A 14,689-nucleotide genomic window follows, 5' to 3' on the forward strand; every position below is an offset into this window, starting at 1 on the left:
TCAAGGCTATGGTCATATCGTATCATGGGTAATATGAAAGGGTTAATGGATGAGTTAATGGCATTCAATCTTGGCTGACCAAATAGGCTACGAATTGTTCTTTGGAATTGTAGTTTTGTGCTTACCATAATATATATATTTTGTTTAGTGATTGGGATTAATTGTGTGTACAAATCCTCTTGGTTCATAGCAAGATAACTACGCTTACATCAAAAGAAAAATTATAGTCTATGAGAGGTAGTATGATGGGATCCGGTGATAGAAGTATTTCATTGAGCCTTTCAGGGCCGAAGAGAAACACTATACGTTGTTGAAAGTGTATTTTATGGCTAATCCATACGTTAATTCTAATAGATCGTACAGAGTGAAAGCGATAGAAATGATCATCATGTGGGTTATTCATCTAGGATAGTATGTGAGAAATGTAGATATGAGAGAAGTGAAGAGATGAGAAGTTTCCCTCCCAAGCCCTATTCTTGTCCGTAGGCAATAAGGATACTGCGGGGAGAGATGTACCTGTAGCAAGAGAACCTAGAGAGGATGAATTACTAAGAATGAGAGAGATAGGTTTGGTTAAGAAGATGAGATTAGATACACACATATATATATATATATATATATATATATATATATATATATATATATATATATATATATATATATATATATATATATATATATATATATGTTGGATTAGAGATGAAAATGAAAACAACAAGAAATCAAGAAAACATCAATGTACGTAGAACACATCTTACTTGAAACCCTTGGGCACCATTATTGATGGGAGAGAGAAGAAGAGTGGATAATTCCACTTTGATTGATACACCAAGTGCAAGACCTTCTTTGATTAGAGTTGATCTTCCAAGGTTAGCTTGTTGCAAGAATGGCTAGTCTCCCTCTAGGAGAAAGTGTAGGCTTGGGCTTATGTTAATGGCTAAGTACAACTAGGCATTACTACTCACTCCCTCGAGAATTCCTCTCATCAATGGCTTGAATGCTTGAGTTATTTCCAAGGAAGAAGAGGTCTCCTTTTATAGGTGAAGGGAACCCCCAAGGGTTTACACAAGAAGAGAGGAGCCAGTGTGAACATGAATTGGAAAAGTTGGAAATGAGCTGTCCTTGCATGATGTGGGCAGACTGGGGTCCAGTATTTTGATCATATCTCCTCAACCGTGGCTCCAAATAAAAAAGTAAAAATATGGGCAAAAACGTCAGCTCATTAGCTACGTCAGCTCATTATTTTCCAATTTGAATTGGAACCTTGTGTAAAAAAATTCATCAAAATAGGGTCCATTTATGGCAGCAAAAGTCTTCATGTGGTCTCCTTAGCCTAGACTTTCATTTAATTCACAAGGACACCTCATGCCATATGAAAGCATGACATTGCTCCTTGACAAAGTTTTGTAATCATGCTTGCAATAAAGCATTAAAATAAGTGTATCTTTGAAATCATGCCACCTAGTGTCCCACTAGGATTTGATTCTCTCCTAGTAGCTATTTAAAAAGAAATATAAGAAAAGTATAAAAAATACATAGAATATATATATATTGGAGTTTACCCTAGATATAGGATCTAGCTAGGGTGTGAGATGATAATGAAATAGTAGAAATAAAGAATCGATGCTTTTTGCCCCAAGTTAAAGAGGCGGAGCTATTGATGCTTTTCCCATAGTATTTTTTGATGGTAAAGTAAGGATATGTTACCCTTGAGAAAAATAATAGGATGAGATAGAAGGCTTATTATTATACTTAAATATGCATATGTACACTATAGGAAATATAATTATGTATCTAAAAAAATACAAAATAGATCTTGTAGCATGCGTTCCCACTATGTACGTGTCACAGCACGACAACGTTCGCGAATTTGGCGAGTTCGATCCATCTATTATAGATCGAGTTGTTGCCAATTATAACTCGTCGGACTCTGACGCTGGCCAACAAGCAGCAATCTTGCAACCCAAAAGACGTGTTCGCAGGCGCTTTGGTCAAGCAGCATATGTGAGGCCACAAGATGTAGCCTCTGACAGCTCGGGGGATGATCATGCAGAGCACATTCCCAATGAGGCAATGTTTGAGCCCGAGATTGATGAAATGATCGAGACGATCATGGATTCAGAAAGGCTTATCTATGATGATATGAAAAGTGAAGCCGATACACCATTGTATAATGGAGCACATACGTCTAGATTGAAAGCACTCCTGGTTCTTCTCAACATGCAGGCAAAGTTTGGATGGAGTGACACTAGCGTCACAGCGCTTTTCAGGTGATCTATTACAATTAGTTTACTTTAATAAAACTCTAAATGTATAATGATCTGGTAGATTTTTACACGATTGTATCGTATTTTTATGTTGTGTAGATTGCTTAAAGAGCACATACTACCAGCTGACAATGTGATGCCAGATTCCCGAGATGAAGCAAGAAAGATTTTGCAAAACTTGGGGATGGATTACAATTCTATCCACGCTTGTCCTAATGACTGCATTCTTTTCAGAGGGGAATACATAGACATGGAGAAGTGTCCGAAATGTGATTCCAAAAGATATCGAGTAGATCTCCACGGGACAAAAATTCCACAAAAGGTTTTGCGAAATTTTCCTCTGCTTCCTCGCATCAAGCATTTCTTCGAATGTAAGTCCATGGCCACCCTAGCATCATGGCATGAGGAGCATAAATCTTCGGATGGTGTGCTACGAATTCCTGCAGATTGCGCAGCCTGGAAACATATAGATGGAACATGGTCGGATTTTGCCAGGGAAGCTCGAAATTTGCGCTTAGGCCTGGCTATGGATGGCGTAAATCCATTTGGTCAAAGATCAACATCTTACAGTGTATGGCCCGTTTTCATCGTCAACTACAACATTCCCCCGTGGTTGACTACGAAGAAGGGGCACCTATGGCTAAGCTTGATTGTGCCAGGGCGATATAAAGTGGAGAATATGGATGTGTATCTTTGTCCACTATTGGAAGATCTACAACAATTGTGGATTGGCATAGAGGTGGTGGATATGAGCCGACACACAGGACGACGGAATGCTTTGATGAAAGGCATTCTAATGTGGACCATGCATGACTATCCCGGGCTAACAGAATGCTCAGGTGATCTATTGACACTCCTCACTCAGACACTGTAAATCTTTTTTTTTCCCATAGTTGATCTATTATCATGTGTATACATGCAGGGCTTCGAACAAGCGGATACAGAGCATGTGTCACATGTGGACCTAGACTGAATGCACGTAGGGCGCCCTCACTGAAGAAGCAAATCTACGAAGGTCATCAAGCGTATCTTCTAGAGAATCATGTGTTACGCGATGGATTTTTGGGAAGAGAGCCACCAAGGATGTCTGCACAAGCATGGTTAGAGCAGAAGGAGATGTGCGATGGCGGATTGCCTCCAGGGATGAAGAGACTATCTCTATGGTACGAGTTACCATACTGGCCCCGACTCATGATCAATCACTTGCTCGATCCAATGCACATATTCAAGAATGTGGGTAATCTACTATGGGACCATCTGACCGGCAAGAAAGATACTTTGGGAGCCAGAGTTGACCTTAGAAATGTGGATCGTATGGAGCAATATTGGCCGCAAACAGCGTCTGATGGATCGATAAAACTCCCTAAAGCACCATGGATTTTCACAGGAGCCCAAGAACGCAAAGTAAAAGAGACCATTCGATCTTTGCGGACCCCCACTGGCGTAATGCACTCGCTTCGAACGTGTTTTACTAAAGAAGGAAAGCTTACCGGTTTGAAGTCACACGATTGGCATAAAATGTTTCAGGTACGTTCATAGTGGACTTTAATATCATTGCATAAAATGTGGACTTTAATATCATTGCTGCACATACTTTACAGTTTATTTTACCGGTTGCCATTGAGGGATGTTTGTCTCTCGACATCCGTAACACAATCTACAAACTTGCAAAGCTGGTGCAATGGATCTCACAAAAGGAGATCAACGTAGACTCCATACCATTCGCCAAACTAAATGCTGCAGAGCTTGTGTGCATGTTTGAGAAACATTTTCCTACTACCATGCTAACCATTCAGGTGCATCTTCTTGTTCACATAGTTGATGAGGTGGAAATAGCTGGCACAGTTCATTCCAGATGGATGTTCTTCTTAGAACGTTTCATGAAAACGCTTAAGGGATATGTGCGTCAAAAGGCACGTCCGCAGGGTATCATGGCAGAAGGTTGGTTGGTATCAGAGTCCCTAGTGTACATTGGAGAGTGGCTAGACGGATTTGATAAAGCCCGGGACACGCTATGGCGAACCATAGATGATGAGCGCATATCTGGAATTGTCATGTGCAATCTCGGTGTTGAGAAGAAGATGAAGGAAGACCTAGAGGCTAAAATCAATGGATTTTGAATGCTTCACAATCCAGTGATGCAAAAGTGGATTTCACAATATGAGGATGCAAAGCAAGAGCGACAGAGGGCACGAATCGAGTGGAGACGGGGAAGACGACCACCGATGCCATCTACACCAGGTTTTGCGCGACTGATTGTTCCTAGCAGCTACACACCTCTACCTACTCCGCCAGGAGTCACCCCACTCGACACTCCTCGCTTCGGGGCCCAGATGCCGGTGGAGACACCTGACGTCCATACCCCCATTGACACGCCGCTAGAGACCCCTGCCGGGACACCGAGGTTCAGGCATCACCGGCCAATGGGCTTGCCTTACTCTGTCGACTTCACCGGTGGCATCATCATGGATGATGACGGCAAGAAGGTGATCTCACGCATGCGTGGTCTTTGCTCTCAGCTGTTTAGACACTACATACTAAACAAATGGAGTGAAGTACCAAGTGATTTAAAAGACAGAGTCATCAGCATACTTCATGATGAGTTTCCCATTCCAACACGAGATCAGCGCTTCAATGAAGACCTGATGAAGATTCGAATGCGCGAATACTGCAAACACAAGCGTTCCGAAGTGCAAAAAGCAATCAAGCATCGGTGGAACAGGCCAGATTGGCTGGCCAAAGAAGATTGGAAGAATGCGAAGAAAGCAGCGCGCGAGAATCCCGACAAGTGGAAGCAACAAAAGGATGCAGCCAGAGCGCGAGTAGAGGCAGGGAGCTCGCACCACTTGGGGAGCGGTGGATGGGCATCATTTGAGGCCGATTTTGTAAGTGTTTTCGCATTGCTCTTTATGTTCGATAGTTTAGGGTTTATGAGTTTTTTAATTCTAACATAATGAAATCTTTGTATGTTTTGACAGTGGTCGATGACAGGATGTGATCCCACACCGTACGAGCACGAGTACGTAGGCAGGAAGGGCTTAAACGCCCTGATGGACATTCTTAGTTCTCGCGGCGGCAAGGTTAGTATTAGGGTTTACTCTTTTCTATTTTTTGTATTGTTTTATAAATGTCCTTATATGTTTATACTTACTGAAAGCTGTCTTATTGTCTTTTTTTGCAGAATCCGACAGATACACCGTTTGGACGCGATGAGATGTCTGACTAGAGGACGTCAGTTTAGCCGTAGCTAGATAGCATTAGTTTAGGGTTTCTCATAGCTTATGTATCTTGAGACGGATTTTATACGTCTTTTTGAACCATGTATATTATTACATTTGTCACCGCAGTTCATTTTGCCAATCAATTCTTTATGCCTATGATGTTGTACAATTGTCATTATTACATTTGCCAATCAATTCATTTTGCCTATGATGTGTACAATTGTCAATTTTACGCTTGTCAATTTTGCAAACAATGCGTCTTGTGGGTGACTATTTTGGGTCTATTATCTACCCTTGCACTTTTTTTAAAAAGTGAATCCAGTACAATATGGTTGATGGAATGCCCTGTCACCAAAAAAAATTTCTCTCGGGCGTCGCTATAACCGTCGCTATTTATGGCTCTGTAGCGTCGCTATGAGCATCGCTATAGACTTCTGTGTAAACATCGCTATAACCGTCGCTATGACCGTCGCTATATAGCGACGCTCTCGTAGCGACGGTTTTCGCGACGCCGGGGGTTATAAAAACCCAGTGTATTTCCGTCGCTAACAGCGTCACAAGAGCACGCAACCTCTTGTAGTGAAAGAGTGCTTCTAACAAAGTCTTTTTGATAAAGAAACTTATGTGGCTGAATATGAAGGAAGGTAGCAATGCTAGTGCACATTTTCTCAGCTGACATCAAAAGGGTTGGATTTTGATGAGGAAATAGCGGCCATTGTCTTGTTATGCTCTTTGCCTTCTTCTTGGGATACATTCAATATTGCGATCAGTAACACTGCAGCAGGTGGTAAACTAAAGTTCAGTGATGTTACTAGTGCATTGCTCACTGAAGAGATTAAACATCAATCTCTCGATAGTGGTGGGCATAGACATGCGTATATGACAACTTGCCATAATCGCCATAGGCAAAGAGGTGGACGTAGTTGTAGCCACGATCATTGACAGGATCGTAAGGATCACCAGAATTGTAGCAAGAGTCGCGGTTGTGTCTACAAAAATGTAGAATGCTATCATTGTAGCAAGAAAGTCCATTTAAAGAAATATTGTCGTGTTTTGTAGCATGAAAAGGACAAAGCTCTCTGACGCTCCACAAAGTAATTTTAGGAGAGAGGAGATTAATGTGGTTGAATCTTCATTTGCAAAATTTATTCTTGACGTGCAACAGTCATTAGATGTGCTTTTTTTCACCTTTGATTTGAGTGTAGATACTTATTGGCTCTTGATGTGTGTTATGCACAAAATTGGATCATTGATTTGGGTGCGAGTTTCCATGTTACTTCCCATAGGGAGTGGTTCTCCACAAGTACTGATGTGCATGGTTCAGTCAGGCTTAAAGATTCCTGTGAGCTTGATAAATGCAGTACGGGAGATGTCAAGTTATGCATGGCAAATGACATTGAATCTATGCATTGTGGAGTTAAACATATTCCTAAATTGACTAAGAGTTTGGTGTCAGTTGGTCAGCTTGATGCTCTAGAACTCAAATTTAGGAATTCTGGGAAAAATTCACTAAATGGGACAATTCTTCTTGTCTCTAGCATGTACAGCCTTGAACAGCCGGGACACACTTGCGGTATAGGGTACATATTTAGTAGGCAAGGGCCTAATTAGGCATGGTTTGGTGAAGAGTTGCATCTACTAGTCCCCAAGTACTCATATTGGTATTAGAGCTCGGAGGAACATGTCAGCCATGGAGGAGGGGGAGAATTGGCATGGAGAGGTGGCGTGGAGCTTCTCTCTCTCTCTCTCTCTCTCTCTTTGTTGAAATGTGTATTTACATTACTTTACATGAAATCCTATCTGAGGTCATAAGAGCCTCATTAACTGGATACAGTTGTCTCGCATCTTGTCATTTGAGATACTATCTTCCCACATTTTTTTAGATATAAAATCCCAAGGTATAGTGACCTTACATAGGGAGACTTTTTTAAAGCAAGCATAATTCCTGGAAATCCAAATAAAGAACATGAACCAAAATCTGAGTGACTGCATATAGAAATTAAATGCTGCATCGGGAAATTTGCACAATCCAAAAGTTAAAGAAAAGGCAAAAAACTTGACAGGAGTTCAAGGCTGTACATGCTGAATTATCCAAAACCACCAGTCCCTTACATTTTTGCAGTTCCAAAAAGTATGTTTGATACTCTCCTTGGCTTTACAAGCTCGGCATCTACCATCGAAGATGCCCTTTTTCAGCAACAACTCTCCACAAGGAAGAGAGGCAGTAAGCAGTCTCCATAGTAACACCTTATGTTTGTGTGAGCAAGGCAGACTCCAAATTGCTGCAAGTCTCTGAATCCACCAGTGTTGAGTCCTTGTAAATTTCCAATATTGATTACATCTGGTAGAGACATCAATATCTGGTGTGAGTAGACTGTAAAACTATGCTATAGTTGAAGTCCACCAACACTTTGAGGAAGTTTTCAATCTCTAAATCTCTCCCACAGGGTTTTTGTAAGAGGGCACTTGCAATTTGAAGATCTGAGTATGTAAATCAGCCCAGGCTCTTCTGAAAGCGGTGGACAATCTGTATTGTCTCCTATCTGTAAAAACGGGGACAGACAATCCTTGAGAGTCCAACATTTGTTGAATACAAGTGATACCTTTCGTGAACATCCTAATATGGCAGGCTTCTTGATAATCAAAGCAAGTGGATGTTTGAACAGAAAGCTCAAAAAAACATTCTCTTTCTCGAGAGAGTTGCCAGTATATATCAGCCTGCCCTGCAAATCAGATGAGAGCATGTAAATTTCCAAGAGATAATGGGCATCTGAGTCGTGTGATAGGCGGTTTTAATAGGAAGATAAGAAAATAAATTGTCCCGGTCACACAAGTTCCATACTCTATGAAAGTACACAAAAGACATAGAGATATTATCCCACATGCATCTGCACCAAGTAGTGTCTCTCTTAAACATATGTTTTACCATAGTAGCTCTTCTAGCATGGGCATGTGCGTGTAGATCTAAGACTCCTAAGTATCCTTTAACACTAGAATGGTAACCTAACAGGACATAAAAGTGTCCTTTCAGGGTTTTGGGAAAAATTTCAAAAACCATAGTAGATCCACTCATTTTGAAAAATCCTTTCATGAGCTTATAGTTCAATAACTACTACATATGGAAAAAATGAGAAACTTGTAATTTTTCTCATCCCTTGGTCACTACAAGCCTCCAAAGTTGATGGACCAATGCATTTTGTCCAAAAAAACAATTTCTTATGGTTGACTGAGGATTTTTGTAGGACATGAGATAAAATGCCTCGTTAACTTCAATGGGTTGGTGACCAAAACATATGGTTGCTTTTTACCTCACTATTTTTTTTTTTGAGGTACAAAAAAGTTGCATTTTTGCCATTCTGCGGATCTATCATCAAAGTTTCTATAGTCACGTTCAATACAAATACTATATACATGTTTTCTTAGTTTCTTTTGGGCCTTTGGATTCTAAAGGAGCCATGGAGCATGTCAAAATGATAATGGATCTCTTACAATTGGAACCTTGGGGGCAATGATAAAGTGCTAAATATAGCAAACATGAAAAAACTGGGTTTAGCATTATGACCTCTAGAAACCCATAAAAACTACTCAATATCTAGCCAAGTTTGTAGTCTATGATTAGATATGGTTACTACCTACAAAATACACACAATTGGCCTAAGAAACTAGCAATATTGAGAAAGTTATACTTGCTACTCTAAAATGTATTGTATTCTTCAGCAATCAAAAAACTCAACCATCATCATATACTATGCTATATAGCATATTAGGTCCCCCAAAACTCAAGGAAGATTAGCTTTATGTTATACATTACACTTACACAATCAAAATTGAATTTGGATATCAAGAAAGCCACCAAAAAAATCATAAAAGTTCTAATTTTGGCCAAAAAACAGGATTATACAATTCTTATAAATTGGTCATAACTTTCAATTTTAACACTTAGCTCTCTCTACAAGCATCAAAACATATTGAGAAATATGAAGGCCTAACCTCTAGCCATCTAAACCTCACAAACATGAAGTTTACAGTGGTATAGTTGCCAAAAATTGGAAAAAGGCAAAAAACAAGACCCATTTTTTCACAGAGTTTAGGTTCAAAAATGTTGTGCAAGAGTAAGGTTAATGGTGGGATCGATACTCAAAAAAAAAATGCTAAGTTTTTTTCAGCTCATAAGGCAACTTTGTGGATATATAGCACCTAGAAATTCATTTGCATACTCTTCAAATAATTCAAGCAAAATGGTCACTTAACAGGACACAAAAGTGTCCAAGGACATAAAAGTGTCTTGTTACCATTCTAGTGTTAAGTTTAGGATAGGTGACAAAATCCCAACTCATGAAAGCACAGGTCTTTCCTTGGTTACCCCACAAGAAACTTTTCAATAAAGAGAGAACTCCTCTAAGATGTGATTTCCTCCAGTGAAGCAAGGGTAAGTAATACAACAAGTATGGAACAAGAATTTCCTCGACTATTCTAAGCCTGACATGCAAAGGCCACTCATCACAATACAGAGTAGCAATTTTTGTTTTTAGTCTAGTCAACACTCACTGTACTAGCTGCTTATTAGTTGTGTGCACACCAATAGGATATCCTAGATATCTTACAACTTGACCTTTAACACTAGGTTGGTAACCTAACAAGACATAAAAGTCTCCTTTCAGGGTTTTGAAACAAAACCTCCAAAACCATAGTAGATCCACTCATTTTGTAAAATCCTTTGATCATGAGGTTATAGTTCAAGGCCTAATACAGATGGAAAAAATAAGAAACTTGTAAAATTTCTCATCTTTTGGTCACACTGAGTCTCCAAAGTTGATAGACCAATGCATTTTCATCAAAACAGTCATTTCTTACATTTTGTTGCATAAAAAATAAGATTAGGGATTTTTGTAGGACTTGAGATAAACTCCCTAGTTAACTTCAATGGGTTGGTGATCAGAACATATGATTTCTTCTCACTCACTATTTTTTGTTTTGCCAAAATAAATAGGTACAAAAAAGTTGAATTTTTACCATTCTTCAAACCTATCATCAAAGTTTCTATAGCCACGCTCAATACAAATAATATATGCATGTTTTCTTAGTTCCCTATTGTCCTTTATGTTCATAAGGAGCCATGGAGCATGTCAAAATAATAATACATCTCTATTTTGTAATTTGGTCATAACTTACAACTTTAATATTTATTTCTCCCTAGAAGCATCAGGACATGTTGAGGACTACTAAAGATAGTTCTCTAGCATTATAGACCTCACAAAAATGAATTCTAGAGTGGTATAGTTGCAAAAAGTTAGAAAAAGCCAAAAACAGGACCCGTTTTTTCACATAGTTTAGGTTGTGAAATGTTGTGCAAGGACGAGGTGAAAGATGGAATTGATATTCCAAAAAAATGTTGAGTTTTTTTCAGCTCACGAGACAAATTTCTAGATAGATAGCACCTCAAAATCCATTTTGAAACTCTTGACATAATTCAAGGAAAATGGTCACTTAACAGGACATAAAAGTGTCCCATTACCAACCTAGTGTTAATTAAGAGCTCTTTTCCCAGCCCACACCATCTGATCAAATTCTTTAGCATTAAAATCAATGAGCAGTGATTTCTGCAGGTTCAGGTTCATACCAGCTGCTAGGGAGAATACTGCAAGATATGACATGCATCTAGTGAGATTAAGGTTAGTTGACTGCAAAAATATCAGAGTATCATCTCCAAACCCAAGAGCCACTAGTTTCTCCTTGGGCAATTGAAGACCTTTGATTCTCCCTAGTGCAGCTTGTTTCTCTAGAAAAGAAAACAAGGTATGTGTGCTAACTGCAAAGAAAACAAGACTTAACACTAGGTTGGTAACCTGAAAGGACATAAAAGTGTCCTTTCAGGGTTTTGAAAAAAACCTCCAAAACCATAGTAGATCCACTCATTTTGTAAAATCTTTTCATGAGGTTATAGTTCAAGGCCTACGATATATGGAAAAAATAAGAAACTTGTAAAATTTCTCATCTTTTGGTCACACCAAGCCTCCAAAGTTGATGGACCAGTGCATTTTCATCAAAACAGTCATTTCTTACGTTTTGTTGCATAAAAATAAGATTAGGGATTTTTGTAGGACTTGATATAAATTCCCTAGTTAACTTCAATGGGTTGGTGATCAGAACATATGATTGCTTCTCACTCACTATTTTTTGTTTTGCCAAAATAAATAGGTACAAAAAGGTTGAATTTTTACCATTCTACAAACCTATCATCAAAGTTTCAATAGCCACGCTCAATACAAATAATATATGCATGTTTTCTTAGTTCCCTATTGTCCTTTATGTTCATAAGGAGCCATGGAGCATGTCAAAAGAATAGTACATCTCTTACCAAGGGGAATCTTGGGGACAAAGATGAAGTGCTAAATACAGCAAACATGAAAAAATTGGGTTCAACATTATGCGTTGTAGAATCCCATAGAAACTATTCAATATCTAGCCCAATTTGATCCTTATGACTAGATATGGTTACTACCTACAAAATGCACGTAGTTGTCACAAAAACTAACAATATTGAAAAAGCTATACTTGATATACTAGTGATAGCCGTTTTTTTGGCTCTCTGTAATTTCCATAGTGAGTTATCTCACCCTATCAAATCACTCAAACACTGTGGTTACCCTCACCCTTTCACTGTATATAGGTGCGTGTGAGTTAGGGGACTTTTCTCATATCTCCTTACTGAAATAAAAAACCCTCAATTAGCTAGTCATTGGGCTAGTTGAGCCAAAAATATAAAAAATATAAGTATATTATGGCCCATGCGTATGTAAATATTTCTTTGTATATAGGGCCTAAATAAAAGATTTTTTCATAATTATTTGGTATTTATTTAAATATTTCTACCTAGGTGTGTGTTATTTATGCTCTGTACATTGCCTCACCATTACCACAATTTTTCTTACCATTTTTCATACTCTTTATTCCATATAGAAATATTTTCATGTAAGCTTCTCTTATATTTGGTGTAACTCCACCCCAACAAAAATCCAAAAAAACTAGTTTTACTTATGTGTATATTTTTTCACTATTGTGATTTTTCCCTTCCTACATCTATTTTGTTTTTTTTCTAAAAAATTAGAATACCAAAAATATTTAACTTTTTATGGTAGCTTCATAATGAGAGAGATTTCTTTTGACCCCTTTATATTTTTTCCACTTATATTATTTATATTTGACATGTACATATTTTTTAGACCCCTCAATATTTGATTTTCTTAGTTGTACTATTCACTTATATCATGATCTCAACAATATCTTCAATCATAGACCTACCAAATAAGGTCAAGGGTAGGTGGCATGCATACATGCACTATGGAGGGCTCACTCTTGGAGGTATTCAAAAGAATCATTCAAAGAAGGACCGCACAAGGACCTTGTGCAGTGGAAAAAAACGATCGGTTTTGCTGAATTTTTAAAGTTCACTTGCTCTCCGAATTTGAAAAGGTAATACAAACAAAAATTGTAGCTCGTGGGCTGAGCTTTTGCCTCAAATTTTTTCATATTTTTTTGAGCTACGAAATGTGAGCTATGATTTTTTTAGTGGACGTCAGTTTTCCCATGCTATGGAGTCACACTCTCTCTTCCACTTTATCATTTTCCTCTTTCACACACACTTCTCCACTCATCATCCCCACCTCTCTCACCACTCCTCTCTGCACCCTACTCACCTTCTCCTCAACCTTGAAGAATAAGAGAAACCATAGTGAACTCATACCTCCCACACACAATTCCATTCCAAAATTGACCACCTAGTCTCATTTTTCCCCCTCCAAATTACCCAGCTTCAATTACCTTGTCTCTCAAGGAAGGTCAAGAGTGGAGAAAAAATGTACCGTCAAAGCTAGTGGACCGTCAACAAGCGTCAAAATTGGCCCTACTCAAGACACTTGGAGCATCAACCTTGTAAGAAATCCACCTTTTCTTACCTCTTAAGAGTTTTTCTTCCTTATTTGTATCCTACATGTATACTCCCATTGTAAATATCCAATTCCATTGGTAAATTAATAAAAATACTAACTCTACTAACCCTAACCCACTATGGAAAGTCCTATCACCTCCATTTCTGTCCTCTCTCTTTCCCCACCAACTTCTTGATAATTCCAAGCAAAAGAAATTAGATAAATTGCTGAAAATCTAACCCAACCATGGTTAGAGGAGTAACCCTAGCCTTCAAAATTGCTATAAAAGGAGGGTGTAGCTAGCACAAAAAGGGGGGAGAAGAAAGAGCACTATGCTATAGCTTGAGAAGCCAAGCTCAACCTCTTGAGAAGGATCTCTTGAGTGGAATCTCATTGGCATTAGGCATATGTATGTGTTGTATTAGGGGTGATTAGCAAGGGAAATCTATGCCATTGTAAGAGAGAGGGATCATTAAATTGAGGGTAGAAAATCTATCATTTCTCCTACTAGTGTAAGCCCAACATTTGCTGAATCAAGGAGGGTGAATTTGGACTAAGCATGGATACCTTTTCTCCCTTCCAACGTGAAGTCATGGACAATAATGATGTGTAAGTGTCTTGGTGTTTTATTTAAGTTCTTGATAGCTTGTCTCCGGGTATTGTTATCAATTTAGCCATAGATCCCACATGCTGTAAGAGGGCGACAGGGTGGAGAGGACTCCCCTGGCCTTAAGACAGTGATTGGGGTGGTTTTTTTCTTGTGATGTGTTGTGGTGTAATTTACTCAGGCTATGTTGAACAAATAATAATCTCACTTTGATTGGTCATGACAGATTTGTAAGAAGGCATTAGTGCAACAAGCACCCCCTTCCCCCTTCTCTCTCTTTCTTACATATATATATTTATGTTTGCTTGATCATTAACGATACACTTCAAAGAAGCCCGAGCACCATCTCTCTCTCTCTCTCTCTCTCTCTCTCTCTCTCTCTCTCTCTCTCTCTCTCTCTCTCTCTCTCTCTCTCTCTCTCTCGTGTTTTAGTGTGTGAGAGTGTTCCATTGGTGTTAGGGTTAGTGTAAATTCCCTGCTTGTTTGTGGGTTGCTCTAACGATTCTCCTCTTTTGCGTCCTAGTTCGCTCTTAAACTAGGTGGTGCCCCTTGTGTAGTTGGGATTTGGCTGGGGGTTTGTTGTTTTGGTTTGTGTTGTGTTGTGCGCCAGCCCCATTGAGCAGCACGGGAGCCTTGAAGGGTGTCTAGAGGTTGCTCTTCTTGTTG

Source organism: Adiantum capillus-veneris, chromosome 16, assembly GCF_014529385.1.
Source record: "Adiantum capillus-veneris isolate H3 chromosome 16, ASM1452938v2, whole genome shotgun sequence".
Lineage (NCBI taxonomy): Eukaryota > Viridiplantae > Streptophyta > Polypodiopsida > Polypodiales > Pteridaceae > Adiantum > Adiantum capillus-veneris.